The sequence below is a fragment of the Arachis hypogaea genome, chromosome 12, assembly GCF_003086295.3.
Source record: "Arachis hypogaea cultivar Tifrunner chromosome 12, arahy.Tifrunner.gnm2.J5K5, whole genome shotgun sequence".
NCBI lineage: Eukaryota > Viridiplantae > Streptophyta > Magnoliopsida > Fabales > Fabaceae > Arachis > Arachis hypogaea.
In genome coordinates, this window is record NC_092047.1 from 50,473,820 (window position 1) to 50,492,632 (window position 18,813).

At 39.5% G+C, this 18,813-nt stretch overlaps 1 non-coding gene across 1 annotated transcript; it reads left to right on the top strand.

Moving 5' to 3' along the window:
* The first annotated feature begins 12,652 nt into the window (after positions 1-12,652).
* LOC112731346 (small nucleolar RNA R71) lies at positions 12,653-12,760 on the top strand. The gene has a single exon (XR_003167128.1). It is a non-coding gene; the product is annotated as a small nucleolar RNA R71 (small nucleolar RNA).
* Positions 12,761-18,813: the final 6,053 nt, after the last annotated feature.

Below are 18,813 nucleotides of genomic sequence, written 5' to 3' on the forward strand. Positions count from 1 at the left end.
AAAGCTGCAAGGTTCATTCCCAAGGAGTACAGCAGGCAACAAAAGAAAAAATTAATTACTGATGCAAAGTACTACTTGTGGGATTAACCCTATCTCTTTAAGAGATGTGCAGACGGAATAATCCGTAGGTGTGTGCCTAGAGAAGAAGCACAGAGGATCCTATGGAATTGCCATGGATCGCAATATGGAGGCCATTTCGGAGGTGAGCGAACAGCCACCAAGGTCCTCCAATGTGGTTTCTACTGGCCTACACTCTATAGAGATTCCCGAGAGTTTGTACGTAACTGTGACAGTTGCCAGAGAGCTGGTAATTTGCCTCATAGTTATGCCATGCCTCAACAAGGAATCTTAGAGATTGAGTTGTTTGATGTATGGGGAATTGATTTCATGGGGCCTTTCCCACCATCATACTCAAACACTTATATTCTGGTGGCAGTTGACTATGTATCAAAATGGGTAGAGGCCATTGCCACACCCACCAATGATACTAAAACAGTACTAAAGTTCCTCCAGAAATATATATTCAGCAGGTTTGGTGTCCCTAGGGTACTAATCAGTGATGGGGGCAACTCCATATCATCCGCAGACAAATGGACAAGCTGAAGTCTCTAACAGAGAACTAAAAAGAATCCTGGAATGGACTGTGAATACCCGTAGAAAGGATTGGGCACGAAGCTTGGATGATGCTCTGTGGGCTTACAGAACAGCATTCAAGACTCCTATAGGTACCTCTCCGTACCAACTTGTGTATGGTAAGGCATGCCACCTGCCCGTGGAACTGGAACATAAGGCCTACTAGGCAACCAGATTCCTTAACTTTGATGCCAAATTAGCTGGAGAGAAAAGATTGCTCCAGCTGAATGAGCTAGAAGAATTCAGATTCACTGCTTTCGAAAATGCCAAGCTTTACAAAGAGAAATAAAAAAGGTGGCATGACAGAAAGCTGTCATCTAGAATCTTTGAACCAGGACAAAAGGTTCTGTTGTTTAACTCTAGGCTCAGGCTATTTCCCGGGAAACTAAAGTCCCGGTGGAGAGGACCATGTGTGATTACAAGTGTATCACCATATGGTTATGTGGAGCTTCAAGACATTGATTCTGATAAGAAGTTCATTGTTAATGGACAGAGAATCAAGCACTATCTTGAAGGCAATGTTGAGCAAGAGTGCTCAAGGCTGAGGCTAGATTAAGAACTCAGCAAGTTCCAGCTAAAGACAATAAAGAAGCACTTGCTGGGAGGCAACCCAGCCATGGGGCATCACTTCCTCTAAGCATTTTGCCCTATTCTTGATTTTATTTGTTTATATAAAGTTCATTGATACTAAGGTAAAGAGTCAATTGTATAAGTTTACAGGGTTATAGAAGGATTCTGCACACAAAACAGAGAAAAAGAGCTCACTGGCAAGAAAACGCCAGTAAAAGTCTGTTTTGGGCGTTCAACGCCCAAAAGAAGCATCCACTGGGCGTTGAACGCCAGTAAGGATAGCCATCTGGGAGTAAAACGCCAGAAAGAAGCATCTTCTGGGCATTGAACGCCAGAAAGAAGCTCCTTCTAGGCGTTTAACGCCAGATTTACAGCGTCCTGGGCGTTCAGAAAAACGCCCAGTGACAAAGGAGTTCCTGGCATTCAACGCCAGAAAGAAGCAACAGCTGGGCGTTGAACGCCCAGGAGAAGCAGCAGTTGGTCGTTGAACGCCCAAAACATGCAGCGTTTGGGCGTTCAAACGCCAGGATAGTGGGGAGGAGGTAAATTCGTTTTCTCTTCATATTTTTCATTTTAATCTCAATTTTCATGTTTCAATTCATGATTTCTTGCATAAACATGTTACAAATATTAAATGTATCTTAATCCATAAGCACAAATCCTTTTTTTCAATCCAATTCAACTCTTTTTCAAAATTTTCAAAACAAATCTATCTCTTTTCATTCAAAAATCTTTTCAATTAATCAATATCTTTTTCAAATCTCCATATTATCTTTTTCAAAAATCCAATTTTATCTTTTTCAAATATCTTTCATATCTTTTCAATTTTAAATCATATCTCTTCTTATCATACTTATCTTTTTTTTTAAATCATATCTTCTATCTTATCTTTCTCCCTATTTTCGAAAACCCCCCTCCCTTTTAAAAACCCATTCGGCCTCCTTCCTCTCATCCACCATTCTACACTAGCTCTCCTTCTATCCCTCTCCTTTCTTTTCTTTTTCTTGAGGACAAGCAAACCTCTAAGTTTGGTGTGTTTATCCGTGATCACTAAACCATACCCACTAAGATCATGGCTCCTAAAGGAAAACAACCCAATCCAAGAGGCAAGAAAGAGAGTATTCCAAAACCACTTTGGAATCAAGGGAGGTTCTTAACCAAGGAACATTCAGACCATTACTACAAAATAATGGGTCTAAGATCTGTGATTCCGGAAGTCAAGTTCGATCTGAAAGAAGATGAATATCCGGAGATCCAAGAGCAGATTCGAAACAGGAACTGGGAAGTCCTAGCTAATCCTGAAACGAAAGTGGGAAGGAATATGGTTCAAGAATTCTACGCTAATCTGTGGCAAACAGACAGGCAGAGAATATCTGGTGCTGCCCTCTATGACTACAGGACTGTGGTCAGAGGAAAGATTGTTCACATCCACCCTGACAAAATCAGGGAGATCTTTAAGCTACCTCAGCTGAAAGATGACCCAGACTCCTTCAATAGGAGAATGATGAGAATAAACAAGGGCCTGGATAAGATTCTAGAGGATATATGCATCCCTGGAGCCAGGTGGACCACCAGCACGAAGGGTGCCCCAAGTCAACTCAAGAGAGAAGATCTCAAACCAGTTGTCAGAGGATGGCTGGACTTCATTGGGCGTTCTATATTGCCCACCAGCAACCGTTCTGAAGTCAATATTAGAAGAGCAGTGATGATCCATTGCATTATGTTGGGAAAAGAAGTAGAAGTTCATCAACTGATCCCATCTGAATTCTACATACTTGCCAACAAGAACTCCAAGGATGCCAGGTTGGCTTATCCAAGCCTAATCTCTATGCTCTGCAAAGATGCTGGAGTAAAGATGGGAATAACAGAGTATATCTCAGTGGAGCAACCAATCACTAAAATCACAATGGAAAAATAATAAATGCAGGATGACCCCATCAAGAGGAGGGCGCAAGAATTCCTACTAGAACTCCCTCAATTTGAATACTGGGAGCATCTTGAGGCATCTGTCACTAAGTTGCAAGAAACCATGGAACAATTGAAGGAAGAACAGCAAAATCAAAATAGCATGCTTTGCAAACTGCTCAAAGAACAAGAGGTGCAAGGGCGTGAATTAAGAGAACTAAAGCGTCAGAAACTATCTCTTGAAGGGCCAAGCACCCCACAGACTAAAGAGGCATCCGCTTCCCAAAGTCAAGGTTGTTGAGTTCTAATCTTAACCTTACCCTGTCATATAATGACAATAAGTATTTATATTTTTCTCATCATCATTAAACATGAATAAAATAGAAGATTTTCTTTAGAACAAGGAGGCAATAATTTTCGAGTTTTTAATAAAACAAATTCTAATTGTTTACATGTGGTGGCAATGCTTTCTGCCTTCTGAATGAAGGCTTGAACAGTGCATATGTCTTTAGAATTTGATGTTCTTGAATGTTAAATATGTTGGCTCTTGAAAGAATGATAAACATGAGACATGTTATTGGTAATCTGAAAAATCATAAAAATGATTCTTGAAGCAAGAAAAAGTAGTGAATACAAAGCTTGCAAAAAAAAAAAAAAGAGAAGCAAGCAGAAAAAGCCAATAACCCTTAAAACCAAAAGGCAAGGGTAATAAAAAGGATCCAAGGCTTTGAGCATCAGTGGATAGGAGGGCCTAAGGAAATCAAATCCTAGTCTAAGCGGCTAAACCAAGCTGTCCCTAACCATGTGCTTGTGACGTGAAGGTGTCAAGTGAAAACTTGAGACAGAGCGGATAAAGTCAAGGTCCAAAGCAAAGAGAAGAGTGTGCTTAAGAACCCTGGACACCTCTAATTGGGGGCATTAGCAAAGCTGAGTCACAATCTGAAAAGGTTCACCCAATTATGTGTTTGTGGCATTTATGTATCCGGTGGTAATACTGGAAAACAAAGTGCTTAGGGCCACGGCCAAGACTCATAAAAGTAGCTGTGTTCAAGAATCAACATACTGAACTAGGAGAATCAATAACACTATCTGAATTTTAAGTTCCAATAGATGCCAATCATTCTGAGCTTCAATGGATGAAGTGAGATGCCAAAACTGTTTAAAAGCAAAAAGATACTAGCCCCGCTCATTTAATTAGAATTTGAGCTTCACTCAAAAACTCTGAGATATTATTTTTTCTTGACTCATTTGTATTCTATTTTATTTATCTAGTTGCTTGAGGACAAGCAACATTTTAAGTTTGGTGTTGTGATGAGCGGATATTTTATACGCTTTTTGGGGTTAATTTCATATAGTTCTTAGTATGTTTTAGTTAGTTTTTAGTTTATTTTCATTAGTTTCTAGGTAAAATTCTTATTTTTGGACTTTACTATGAGTTTGTGTGTTTTTCTGTAATTTCAGGTATTTTCTGGCTGAAATTGAGCGAGCTGAGCAAAAATCTGATTCAGGCTGAAAAAGGACTGCTGATGCTGTTGGATCCTGACCTTTCTACACTCGGAATGGAATTTCTGGAGCTACATGAGTCCAATTGACGCGCTTTCAATTGCGTTGGAAAGTAGACATCCAGGGCTTTCCAGCAATATATAATAGTCCATGCTTTGCTCAAGGATAGACGACGTAAAATGGCGTTCAATGCCAGTTCCATGTTGCTGTCTGGCGTCCAGCGCCAGAAACACGTTACAAGTTGGAGTTCAACGCCAGAAATACGTTACAACCTGGCGTTGAACGCCCAAAACAGCCAGGCACGTGAGAAGCTTTAGTCTCAGCCCCAGCACACACCAAGTGGGCCCCAGAAGTTGATTTCTGCACTATCTATCATAGTTTACTCATTTTCTGTAAACCTAGGTTACTAGTTTAGTATTTAAACAACTTTTAGAGATTTATTTTGTATCTCATGACATTTTAGATCTGAATTTTGTACTCTTTGACGGCATGAGTCTCTAAACTCCATTGTTCGGGGTGAGGAGCTCTGCTGTGTCTCGATGAATTAATGCAAGTATTTCTGTTTTCTATTCAAACATGCGTGTTCCTATCTAAGATATCCATTCGCACTTCAACATGAATGTGATGAACGTGACAATCATCATCATTCCCCCATGAATGCGTGCCTGAAAACCACTTCCGTTCACCATAGAATGAATGAATATCTCTTGGATCTCTTAATCAGAATCTTCGTGGTATAAGCTAGATTGATGGCACCATTTAAGAGAATCCGGAAAGTCTAAACCTTGTCTGTGGTATTCCGAGTAGGATTCTATGATTGAATGACTGTGACGAGCTTCAAACTCGCGAGTGATGGGCGTAATGACAGACGCAAAAGTATAGTAAATCCCATTCCGGTATGATTGAGAACCTGCAGATGATTAGCCGTGCGGTGACAGCAGACCTGGACCTTTTTCACTGGAAGGATGGATGGTAGCCATTGACAACGGTGATCCACCAACACACAGCTTGCCATAGGAGGACGTGCATGCGTGAATCAGGAAATAGAGGAAAGCAGAATTTCAGAAAACAAAGCATCTCCAAAACTCCAACATATTCCCCATTACTGCATACAAGTATAATTTGTGTTCTGCCCTTTTATTCCTTTGCAATCAGATTTGATAAGTGAATTATTTTATTGTTTTCCTGACTAAGAGTTACAAGATAACCATAGATTGCTTCAAGCCAACAATCTCTGTGGGATCGACCCTTACTCACGTAAGGTATTACTTGGATGACCCAGTGCACTTGCTGGTTAGTTGTGCGAATTTGTGAAGAATTGTGATTTCTAATTTCGTGCACCAATGCCACAAAATTTTATCTTGGAATTGGAACTGTTTGATATGTGGGGAATCGATTTCATGGGACCATTCCCAACCTCATATTCAAACAAGTACATCTTGGTAGCAGTGGATTACATTTCCAAGTGGGTAGAGGCTAGTGCAACCCCAACAAATGATAACAAGGTGGTCATGAACTTCCTCAGAAAGAATATCTTTAGCCGGTTTGGAGTCCCACGAGCACTCATCAGTGACAGAAGGAGCCATTTTTGTAACAAACCACTAGAAGCTCTTCTCCTATGATATGGGGTAAAACACAAGGTGGCCACGCCTTACCATCCCCAAACAAGTGGGCAAACGGAGATATCCAACAGGGAGCTAAAGAGGATTCTGGAAAAGACTGTGGGTGCATCAAGAAAGGATTGGTCAAAGAAGCTGGATGATGCTCTTTGGGCATACAAAACAGCATTCAAAACTCCACTTGGAATGTCCCCATATCAACTGGTGTATGGGAAAGCTTGTCATTTACAACTGGAGCTGGAACACAAAGCTCCCTGGGCTCTCAAGATACTAAATTTTGACAGCATTGCTGCTGGTGCAAAGAGGATCCTGCAACTGCAAGAGATGGAGGAATTTAGATCTCAAGCCTATGAAAATGCCAAGATTTATAAAGAAAAGGCGAAGAGAAGACATGACCTGCATCTGGCACCAAGGAGTTTTGAAAAGGGGCCACAAGTACTCCTTTACAACTCCAAATTGAGACTATTCCCTAGCAAACTCAAGTCAAGGTGGTCAGGACCCTTCCTTGTCACAAAGGTCTCCCCATACGGGCACATAGAAATCATGGGCGAAGGTTCAGAGAGGACGTTCACTGTGAACGGACAAAGACTCAAACATTATATGGGCAACATGGGGGAAAACCCCAGAGAAAAGTATCATCTCAATTAATTGAGGAATCGTCAAGCTAGCAACGATAAAAGAGTGCTCTGTTGGGAGGTGGTGCGCGGAAATTGTGATTACACTTTGATTATGTAAAATTCATCGCTCTTTCTTTCCCTGGTAATGGTGCCAAAAACATGATGCCAATACCATGGTTCACAACTTCGCACAACTGACCAGCAAGTGCACTGGGTCGTCCAAGTAATACCTTACGTGAGTAAGGGTCAAATCCCACGGAGATTGTTGGTATGAAGCAAGCTATGGTCACCTTGTAAATCTCAGTCAGGCGGATATCAAATGGTTATGGAGTTTTCGAAAATAATATATAAAAGAAGGGATAGAAATACTTATGTAAATCATTGGTGAGAATTTCAGATAAGCGAATGGAGATGCTTTCGTTCCTCTGAAGCTCTGCTTTCCTGCTGTCTTCATCCAATCAGTCTTACTCCTTTCCATGGCTGGCTTTATGTGATACATCACCATTGTCAATGGCTACTTTCGGTCTTCTCTCGGGAAAATGATCCAAATGCCCTGTCACGACACGGCTAATCGTCTGGAGGCATCACCCTTGTCAATGGCTTCATCTTATCCTCTCAGTGAAAATGGTCAACGCACCCTGTCACGGCACGGCTATTCATCTGTCGGTTCTCGATCATGCTGGAATAGGATTTACTATCCTTTTGCGTCTGTCACTAACGCCCAGTAATCGTGAGTTTAGAGCTCGTCACAGTCATTCATTCATTGAATCCTACTCAGAATACCATAGACAAGGTTTAGACTTTCCGGATTCTCTTGAATGCCGCCACCATTCTAGCTTACACCACGAAGATTCTGATTAAGAGATCTAAGAGATACTCATTCAGTCGAAGGTAGAACGGAAGTGGTTGTCAGGCACGCGTTCATAGGGAATGATGATGATTGTCACGTTCATCACATTTAGATTGAACTGCGAATGAATATCTTAGAAGCGAAATAAAATGAATTGAATAGAAAATAGTAGTACTTTGCATTAATCTTTGAGGAACAGCAGAGCTCCACACCTTAATCTATGGAGTGTAGAAACTCTACCGTTTGAAAATACATAAGTGAAGGTCCAGGCATGGCCGAGAGGCCAGCCCTCAAACGTGATCTAAGATAGCATAAAACTGATCAAAGATATCATACAATAGTGAAATGTCCTATTTATAATAAACTAGCTACTAGGGTTTACAGAAGTAAGTAATTGATGCATAAATCCACTTTCGGGGCCCACTTGGTGTGTGCTTGGGCTGAGCTTTGAGTGTTGCACGTGTAGAGGTCCTTCTTGGAGTTGAACGCCAGCTTTTGTGCCAGTTTGGGCGTTCAACTCTGGTTTTGGATCCTTTTCTGGCGCTGGACGCCAGAATTGGGCAGAGAACTGGCGTTGAACGCCAGTTTGCGTCATCTAAACTTGGCCAACATATAGACTATTATATATTGCTGGAAAGCCCTGGATGTCTACTTTCCAACGCAATTGGAAGCGCGCCATTTCGAGTTCTGTAGCTCCAGAAAATCCACTTTGAGTGCAGGGAGGTCAGAATCCAACAGCATCAGTAGTCCATCTTCAACCTCTGAATCTGATTTTTGCTCAAGTCCCTCAATTTCAGCCAGAAAATACCTGAAATCACAGAAAAACACACAAACTCATAGTAAAGTCCAGAAATGTGAATTTAACATAAAAACTAATGAAAACATCCCTAAAAGTAACTAGATGCTACTGAAAACATACTAAAAACAATGTCAAAAAGCGTATAAATTATCCGCTCATCACAACACCAAACTTAAAATTGTTGTTTGTCCCCAAGCAACTGAAAATCAAATAGGATAAAAAGAAGAGAATATACTATAAATTCCAAACTATCAATGAAACATAGCTTCAATCATATGAGCGGGACTTATAGCTTTTTGCCTCTTGAATAGTTTTGGCATCTCACTTTATTCATTGAGGTTCAGAATGATTGGCATCTATAGGAACTCAGAGTTCAGATAGTGTTATTGATTCTCCTAGTTCAGTATGATGATTCTTGAACACAGCTATTTTATGAGTCTTGGCCGTGGCCCTAAGCACTTTGTTTTCCAGTATTACCACCAGATACATAAATGCCACAGACACATAATTGGGTGAACCTTTTCAGATTGTGACTCAGCTTTGCTAAAGTCCCCAATTAGAGGTGTCCAGGGTTCTTAAGCACACTCTTTTTTTTTTTGCTTTGGACCTTGACTTTAACCACTCAGTCTCAAGTTTTCACTTGACACCTACACGCCACAAGCACATGGTTAGGGACAGCTTGGTTTAGCCGCTTAGACCAGGATTTTAGTCCTTTAGGCCCTCCTATCCACTGATGCTCAAAGTCTTGGGATCCTTTTTATTTGCCCTTGCCTTTTGGTTTTAAGGGTTATTGGCTTTTTGCTCTTGCCTCTTGGTTTTAAGAGCTTTGGCTTTTTCTGCTTGCTTTTTCTTTTTCTTTCTATTTTTTTTGCCTATTTTTTTTCTGCAAGCTTTGTTCTTTGCTGCTTTTTCTTGCTTCAAGAATCATTTTTATGATTTTTTATATCATCAAATAACATGTCTCCTTGTCATCATTCTTTCAAGAACCAACATATTTAACATTCTTAAACAACAACTTCAAAAGACATATGCACTGTTCAAGCATACATTCAGAAAACAAGAAGCATTGTCACCACATCAATATAATTAAGCTAAGTTCAAGGATAAATTCAAAACTCATGTACTTCTTGTTCTTTTGAATTAAAATATTTTTCATTTAAGAGAGGTGATGGATTCATAGGACATTCATAACTTTAAGACAAAGTTACTAGCTACTAATGATCATGTAATGAAGACACAAACATAGATAAGCACATAACATAGAAAACGAAAAATAGAGAAAGTAAGAACAAGGAATGAATCCACCTTAGTGATGGTGGCGTTTCCTTCTTGAGGCACAAATGATGTCCTTGAGCTCTTCTATGTCTCTTCCTTGCCTTTGTTGCTCCTCCTTCATTGCTTTTAGATCTTCTCTGATTTCATGAAGGATGATGGAGTGCTCTTGATGTTCCACCCTTATTTGCTTCCAATAATTGTGTGGAAGAAAATGTATCCCCTGAGGTATCTCAGGGATCTCTTGATTTGCAGTCAAATGTTATACCACTGAGCTATAGACCCTTGATGGAAGCTTTTGTCTTCCCTTTCCTCTTTCTAGAGGTTTCTCTGGCCTTAGGTGCCATCAATGGTTATGAAAAAAAAAACAAAAAAGCTATGCTTTTACCACACCAAACTTAGAATGTTGCTCGCCCTCGAGCAAAAGAAGAAGGAATAGAAGAAAAAGAAGAAGATATGGAGGAGATGGAGGGAGGTGTGTATTCGGCCATATGGGTGGGGTTGGGTGGGAAAGAGATGTTGAATTTTGAAGGTAAGTGGGTGTCTAGATGTGAGTGGTAAAGGGTTAATAGGGAAGAGTGTTTATTGGGAATAGAGGATGATTGAGAAGAGAGAAGAGAGTGAGTGGAGGTAGGTGGGGATCCTTTGGGGTCCACAGATCTTGAGGTGATCCTGTGGGGTCCACAGATCATGAGGTGTCAAGGCATTTACATCCCTGCACCAATTTAGGCATGCAAAATGCCCTTGCATACAACTCTGGGCGTTCAGCACCAGTTTGGTGCCCATTTTGGGCGTTCAGCGCCCAATTGTTAGCCATTTCTGGTGTTGAACGCCAGAACCATGCTTGTTCTGGGCGTTCAGCGCCAATTCCTCTCCAGGGTGTAATTCTGGCATTCAAACGCCCAGATGCTGCCATTTTGGGCGTCAGCGCCTAGACACTGCCCATTTTGGGCGTTCAGCGCCAGAACCATGCTCTGTTCTGGCGTTGAACGCCAGGCAGGTGCTTCCTCCAGGGTGTGATTTTTCTTCTGCTGTTTTTGATTCTGTTTTCAAGTTTTATTTTTATTTTGTGACTCCACATGATCATGAACCTATAAAGACATATAACTAAGAAAAATATAGTTAGATAAAAATTGGGTTGCCTCCCAACAAGCGCTTCTTTAATGTCAGTAGCTTGACAGTGGGCTCTCATGGAGCCTCACAGATGTTCAGAGCATTGTTGAGACTCTCCAACACCAAACTTAGAGTTTGGATATGGGAGTTCAACACCAAACTTAGAGTTTGGTTGTGGCCTCCTAACACCAAACTTAGAGTTTGACTGTGGGGGCTTTGTTTGACTCTGCTTTGAGAGAAGCTTTTTCTGCTTCCTCTCCATGGATGCAGAGAGAGATCCTTGGGTTATAAACACAAGGTTGTCCTTATTTAATTGAAGGATCAATTCTCCTCTGTCCACATCAATCACAGCTCTTGCTGTGGCTAGGAAAGGTCTTCCTAGGATGATGGATTCATCCTCTTCCTTCCCAGTATCCAAGACTATGAAATCAGCAGGGATGTAAAGGCCTTCAACCTTTACTAACACCTCCTCTACTTGTCCATAAAACTGTTTTCTGGAATTATCTGCCATCTCTAATGAGATTTTAGCAGCTTGCACCCCATAGATTCCCATTTTCTCTATTACAGAGAGGGGCATGAGGTTTATCCTTGAACCAAGGTCACACAGAGCCTTAAAGATCATGGTGCCTATAGTACAAGGTATTATGAACTTTCCAGGATCCTGTCTCTTCTGAGGCAATGTCAATTGATCCAGATCACTTAGTTCATTGATGAACAAGGGAGGTTCAACTTCCCAAGTATCAATGCCAAATAATTTGGCATTCAGCTTCATGATTGCACCAAGAAACTTGGCTGTTTGCTCTTCAGTAACATCCTCATTCTCTTCAGAAGAGGAATACTCATCAGAGCTCATGAATGGCATAAGGAGGTTCAATGGAATCTCTATGGTCTCTAGATGAGCCTCAGAGTCCTTTGGTTCCTCAGAGGAAAGCTCCTTCTTGATCACTGGACGTCCCAGGAAGTCTTCCTCCTTGGGATTCACGTCCTCCTCTCCCTCATTGGGTTCGGCCATTTTGGTTATGTCAATGGCCTTGCACTCTCCTTTTGGATTCTCTTCTGTATTGCTTGGGAGAGTGCTAGGAGGGATTTCAGTGATCCTTTTACTCAGCTGGCCCACTTGTGCTTCCAAATTTCTAATGGAAGACCTTGTTTCATTCATGAAACTTACAGTGGCCTTGGATAGATCAGAGACTAAATTTGCTAAGCTAGATGGATTCTGCTCAGAATTCTCTGTCTGTTGCTGAGTGGATGATGGAAAAGGCTTGCTATTGCTAAACCTGTTTCTTCCACCATTATTAAAGCCTTGTTTAGGCTTTTGATCCTTCCATGAGAAATTTGGATGATTTCTCCATGATGAGTTATAGGTGTTTCCATAAGGTTCACCTAAGTAATTCACCTCTGCTATTGCAGGGTTCTCAGGATCATAAGCTTCTTCTTCATAAGAAGCCTCTTGAGTACTGTTGGATGCAGCTTGCACTCCATTCAGACTCTGAGAGATCATATTGACTTGCTGGGTCAATATTTTGTTCTGAGCTAATATGGCATTCAGAGTATCAATTTCAAGAACTCCCTTCTTCATAGGCGTCCCATTATTCACAGGATTCCTTTCAGAAGTGTACATGAACTGGTTATTTGCAACCATGTCAATGAGTTCTTGAGCTTCTGCAGGCGTTTTCTTTAGGTGAATGGATCCACCTGCAGAGGTATCCAATGACATCTTAGATAACTCAGACAGACCATCATAGAATATATCCAGGATGGTCCATTCTGAAAGCATGTCAGAAGGACACTTTTTGGTCAGCTGTTTGTATCTTTCCCAAGCTTCATAGAGGGATTCACCTTCTTTCTGTCTGAAGGTCTAAACATCCACTCTAAGCTTGCTCAGCTTTTGAGGAGGAAAGAATTTGGCTAAGAAAGCCGTGACCAGCTTATCCCAAGAGTTCAGGCTATCTCTGGGTTGAGAATCCAACCATACTCTAGCTCTATCTCTTACAGCAAAAGGGAAAAGCATGAGCCTGTAGACTTCAGGATCTACTCCATTAGTCTTAACAGTATCACATATCTGCAAGAATTCAGTTAAGAACTGAAAAGGATCTTCAGATGGAAGTCCATGAAACTTGCAGTTCTGCTGCATCAGAGAAACTAATTGAGGTTTCAGCTCAAAGTTGTTTGCTCCAATGGCAGGAATGGAGATGCTTCTTCCATGTAAATTGGAATTAGGTGCAGTAAAGTCACCAAGCATCCTCCTTGCATTATTATTATTTTCGGCAGCCATCTCCTCCTCCTGTTCGAAAATTTCTGAAAGGTTCTCTTTGGATTATTGTAGTTTAGCTTCTCTTAGTTTCCTCTTCAGAGTCCTTTCAGGTTCTGGATCTGCTTCAACAAGAATATTCTTGTCCTTGCTCCTACTCATATGACAAAGAAGAGGGCACAGAAAAAAATAATAATAATAATATGGATCCTTTATACCACAGTATAGAGGTCCTTATGTTAGTAGAAGAAAAGAAGAAAATCTGAACTCAGAGAGAGAGAGAGAGGGTTCGGATTTTTTTGGTGGTGTGAGGAAGAGATGTTAGTAGATGAATAAATAAATAGTAGGAGATGAGAGAGAAGGAATTTTCGAAAATAATTTTTGAAAAAGAGTTAGTGATTTTTGAAAATAGTTTTTGAAAGATGTTAGTAGTTTTCGAAAACTAAGATTTAAAAATTAAAATAATTAGTAAATTAAAAAGAAATTTTGAAAAAGGGGGGAGATATTTTCGAAAATTAGAGAGAGAGAGTTAGTTAAGTAGTTTTGAAAAAGATGAGAAACAAACAAAAAGTTAGTTAGTTAGTTGAAACAAATTTGAAAAGATAAGAAGTTAGGAAGTTAGAAAATATATTTTTGAAATCAAATTTTTGAAAAAGATAAGATAAGAATATATTTTTGAAAAGATATGATAGATATTATTTTTGAAAAAGATTTGATTTTTAAAATCACAATTAATGACTTGATTCACAAGAAATAACAAGATATGATTCTAGAACTTAAAGTTTGAATCTTTCTTAACAAGCAAGTAACAAACTTGAAATTTTTGAATCAAAAACATTAATTGTTATTGTTATTTTCGAAAATTTGATATAAAAATAAGAAAAAGATTTTTTGAAAAATATTTTTATAATTTTCAAAAATAACTAAGAAATTTGAAAAAGATTTGATTTTTGAAAAAGATTTTGAAAAAGATAAGATTTTCAAATTGAAAATTTGATTTGACTCATAAGAAACAACTTTATTTTAAATTTTTTTGAAAAAGTCAATCCAAATTTTCGAATTTGATGAGAGAGAAAAAGGGAAATATATTTTTTTGATTTTTTTTTGAATTTTTAATGATGAGAGAGAAAAACATGAAAATTATGCAATGCATGAGAATTTGAGATCAAAACATGTGATGCATGCAAGAATGCTATGAATGTCAAGATGAACACCAAGAACACTATGAAGATCATGATGAACATCAAGAACATGTTTTTGAAAAATTTTTAATGCAAAGAAAACATGCAAGACACCAAACTTAGAATTCTTTAATGCTTAGACACTAAGAATTCAAGAATGCATATGAAAAACAAGAAAAGACACAAAACATGCAAATGCAAAGATCAAACAAGAAGACTTACCAAGAACAACATGAAGATCATGAAGAACACTATGAATGCATGAATTTTCGAAAAATGCAAGATGAACATGCAATTGACACCAAACTTATGATATGACTCAAGACTCAAACAAGAGACACAAAAATATTTTTGATTTTTATGATTTTCTAATTTTTTTTGGATTTTTCGAAAATTAATTGAAAAAGGAAAATAAGGATTCCAAAATTTTTAATATGAATTCCAGGAATCTTGCATTCTTAGTCTAAAGCTTCAGTCCAGGAATTAAACATGGCTCACTAGCCAGCCAAGCTTTCAATGAAAGCTTCGGTCCAAAACACTAGACATGGCCAATGGCCAGCCAAGCTTCAGCATGTAAATCAGATATGACATGCCTGACATACCCTACAGTCGTATAACAGCTGATGGTTGGAAGCCTCAGTCCAAACGAATTTAGACATGGCTTTACAGCCAGCCAGGCTTCACATGCTTCATGAAACACTAGAATTCATTCTTAAAAATTTTGAATAAAATATATTTTTTTTGAAAACATTTTTATTTTTTTTTTCGAAAACAGATGAGAAAATTTTGAAATATTTTTGAAAAATTTTTGAAAAGAAAACAAAAAGAAAAATTACCTAATCTGAGCAACAAGATGAACCGTCAGTTGTCCAAACTCGAACAATCCCCGGCAACGGCGCCAAAAACTTGGTGCACGGAAATTGTGATTACACTTTGATTATGTAAAATTCATCGCTCTTTCTTTCCCTGGTAATGGCGCCAAAAACATGATGCCAATACCATGGTTCACAACTTCGCACAACTGACCAGCAAGTGCACTGGGTCGTCCAAGTAATACCTTACTTGAGTAAGGGTCGAATCCCACGGAGATTGTTGGTATGAAGCAAGCTATGGTCACCTTGTAAATCTCAGTCAGGCGGATATCAAATGGTTATGGAGTTTTCGAAAATAATATATAAAAGAAGGGATAGAAATACTTATGTAAATCATTGGTGAGAATTTCAGATAAGCGAATGGAGATGCTTTCATTCCTCTGAACCTCTGCTTTCCTGCTGTCTTCATCCAATCAGTCTTACTCCTTTCCATGGCTGGCTTTATGTGATACATCACCATTGTCAATGGCTACTTTCGGTCTTCTCTCGAGAAAATGATCCAAATGCCCTGTCACGGCACGGCTAATCGTCTGGAGGCATCACCCTTGTCAATGGTTTCATCTTATCCTCTCAGTGAAAATGGTCAACGCACCCTGTCACAGCATGGCTATTCATCTATCGGTTCTCGATCCTGCTGGAATAGGATTTACTATCCTTTTGCGTCTGTCACTAACGCCCAGCAATCGCAAGTTTGGAGCTCGTCACAGTCATTCATTCATTGAATCCTACTCGGAATACCATAGACAAGGTTTAGACTTTCCGGATTCTCTTGAATGCCGCCATCATTCTAGCTTACACCACGAAGATTCTGATTAAGAGATCTAAGAGATACTCATTCAGTCGAAGGTAGAACGGAAGTGGTTGTCAGGCACGCGCTCATAGGGAATGATGATGATTGTCACGTTCATCACATTCAGATTGAAGTGCGAATGAATATCTTAGAAGCGAAATAAGATGAATTGAATAGAAAACAGTAGTACTTTGCATTAATCTTTGAGGAACAGCAGAGCTCCACACCTTAATCTATGGAGTGTAGAAACTCTACCGTTTGAAAATACATAAATGAAGGTCCAGGCATGGCCGAGAGGACAGCCCTCAAACGTGATCTAAGATAGCATACAACTAATCAAAGATATCAAATACAATAGTGAAATGTCCTATTTATAATAAACTAGCTACTAGGGTTTACAAAAGTAAGTAATTGATGCAAAAATCTACTTCCGGGGCCCACTTGGTGTGTGCTTGGGCTGAGCTTTGAGTGTTGCACGTGTAGAGGTCCTCCTTGGAGTTGAACGCCAGCTTTTGTGCCAGTTTGGGCGTTCAACTCTGGTTTTGGATCCTTTTCTGGCGCTGGACGCCAGAATTGGGTAGAGAACTGGCGTTGAACGCCAGTTTGCGTCGTCTAAACTTGGCCAACGTATGGACTATTATATATTGCTGGAAAGCCCTGGATGTCTACTTTTCAACGCAATTGGAAGCGCGCCATTTTGAGTTCTGTAGCTCCAGAAAATCCACTTGAGTGCAGGGAGGTCAGAATCCAATAGCATCAGTAGTCCTTCTTCAACCTCTGAATCTGATTTTTGCTCAAGTCCCTCAATTTCAGCCAGAAAATACCTGAAATCACAGAAAAACACACAAACTCATAGTAAAGTCCAGAAATGTGAATTTAACATAAAAACTAATGAAAACATCCCTAAAAGTAACTAGATTCTACTAAAAACATACTAAAAACAATGTCAAAAAGCGTATAAATTATCCGCTCATCAGGAGGCAACCCAACCTCAGGTAGTTTCTGTTTCATCTTTATTTCAATAAAGGTCACAAGTTGTTTCCCATGTATTGCGAGGAGCTAAGTTTGGTGTTTCACACCAAAACAATCCAAGAGTGAAAGTGTAATTCTAGGTTTGGTGTTCCACCGAAGATATTAGTTAGAATCACACTACACTCCAATGGCAAAATGCTAGCTCCAACTAATCAGGGGAACCACTTAGCAGTAGCTTAGTCTTTAGTTAATAGTTGCTTAGTTAATAACAACGTATGAGGCTCTCTGCAAGTATGCAATCTGTTGTACTAGGCAAGGAACTAAGTTTGGTGTTCACACACCAAATTAAGTTCAGAAATTCACAAGCATACATGCAAGCTAACTATTTCTCAAGTGCTTTGGGAACAAGCAACTTCCAATAACTTTGCAGGAGCCTTCTGAGGAAATGGTGCACCATCATCCAAGGAAGTAAAGGAGCAAAAACTATAGATGATGACAACAAGGGGACAGCTAGAAACCATCACCCAAAGGTCGTATTGTTACTTAATTCCATATACTTGAAATGCTAAAAAAATTGGAAGTCCCAAGGTGCCCTTGATTAATAGTTACTCACTAGTTTAAATCGTTAGAATTTAATGTTTGTTTTTATTGCTTTTGTCATATGTGTGCCGTCCACGATACCTGCTGCATCTTCACCTTGCTTATTTGTATGCTTGTCCCCTTTTGAATCAAATGAAAAGAGAATGAGTGTTTTATAAAAGACCAGAGTGGAGTTCATACTATGGAGTAAGTTCCTGAGTTTGTGGTGTGGTCATAAGTTAGCTAAGTTGGTTCAACCACAAGGTGGGAAGACAACTATCTGTCATGAATACTATGCTTTGAACATACCCATGAGACTAGCTAAATAATAAGATCCTAATAAGAAAAAGGAAAAGAACCATCAAAGTTGAAGAATAAAAAAAAAATAATAGCAATAAAAGAGGCTAGGCACCAAGGGTTTGAACCTTGAGGGATGTGTCTGTGGTGTTCCTGTACCAAGGATCTGCTTGGATTACTAAGCTCTTAGGGGTGCTTTATCACCTGGTAACTTGGGTTAACTAACCCAGGATTATCAGCTGAAAGTCCACCATCAAGAGCAATCTTTGCTACAGAACATTTAGTAGCCCAAAGAGGTGCTGGACACCAAGACCTCAAGGAAAGAAAATAAACAAACCATGTGCTTGTGGTGTGTATGTATGGGGGAGAGACTTGAGGAAGTAAGTCCTTAGGGGTGCTTCAACACCTAGCACCTTGAACCAACTGGTTCGGGAGTGTTGGCTGAAAGCTTATTTTAAAGAGTTGCCCCCTTACAGAGCACTTAGCCTAAGAACACAAATAAGCCCTGAAATGACAACAAAAGGATCAATGAATAAAAGTCTCATGGGATGCGATCACAGTGAGTATTCTAGGACATGATAAAGGTCTGAAAGCCAGTGAAGGAATGAACCTAAGTTGCTATGCATGAAACCACCAGAAAACCAGAAACATGACTTCCACAAGATTGACTCATTTCTCTTGGCATTCCATTCATCATTCTCTTGTTCCAGTACTTGCTTAGGGACAAGCAAGCTTTAAGTTTGGTGTTGTGATGCCATGGCATTTTGGCCAGTTTCACTGACCTTTTCTTTACTGTTTTTAGGGTAGTTTCATGCATTTTCTTAGAAAATAAGCTCTTTTTGGGTAGATATTCACTTACATCTTGATTCAAGCATACATCGTGCACTTTACATGATTTCATGAGGATTTTGCATGAATTTAATGACAAATTGGATGTTGCATTTCCCATGACTTGGATTAGAACTTTGATGCACTTTATTGCTTGATTTT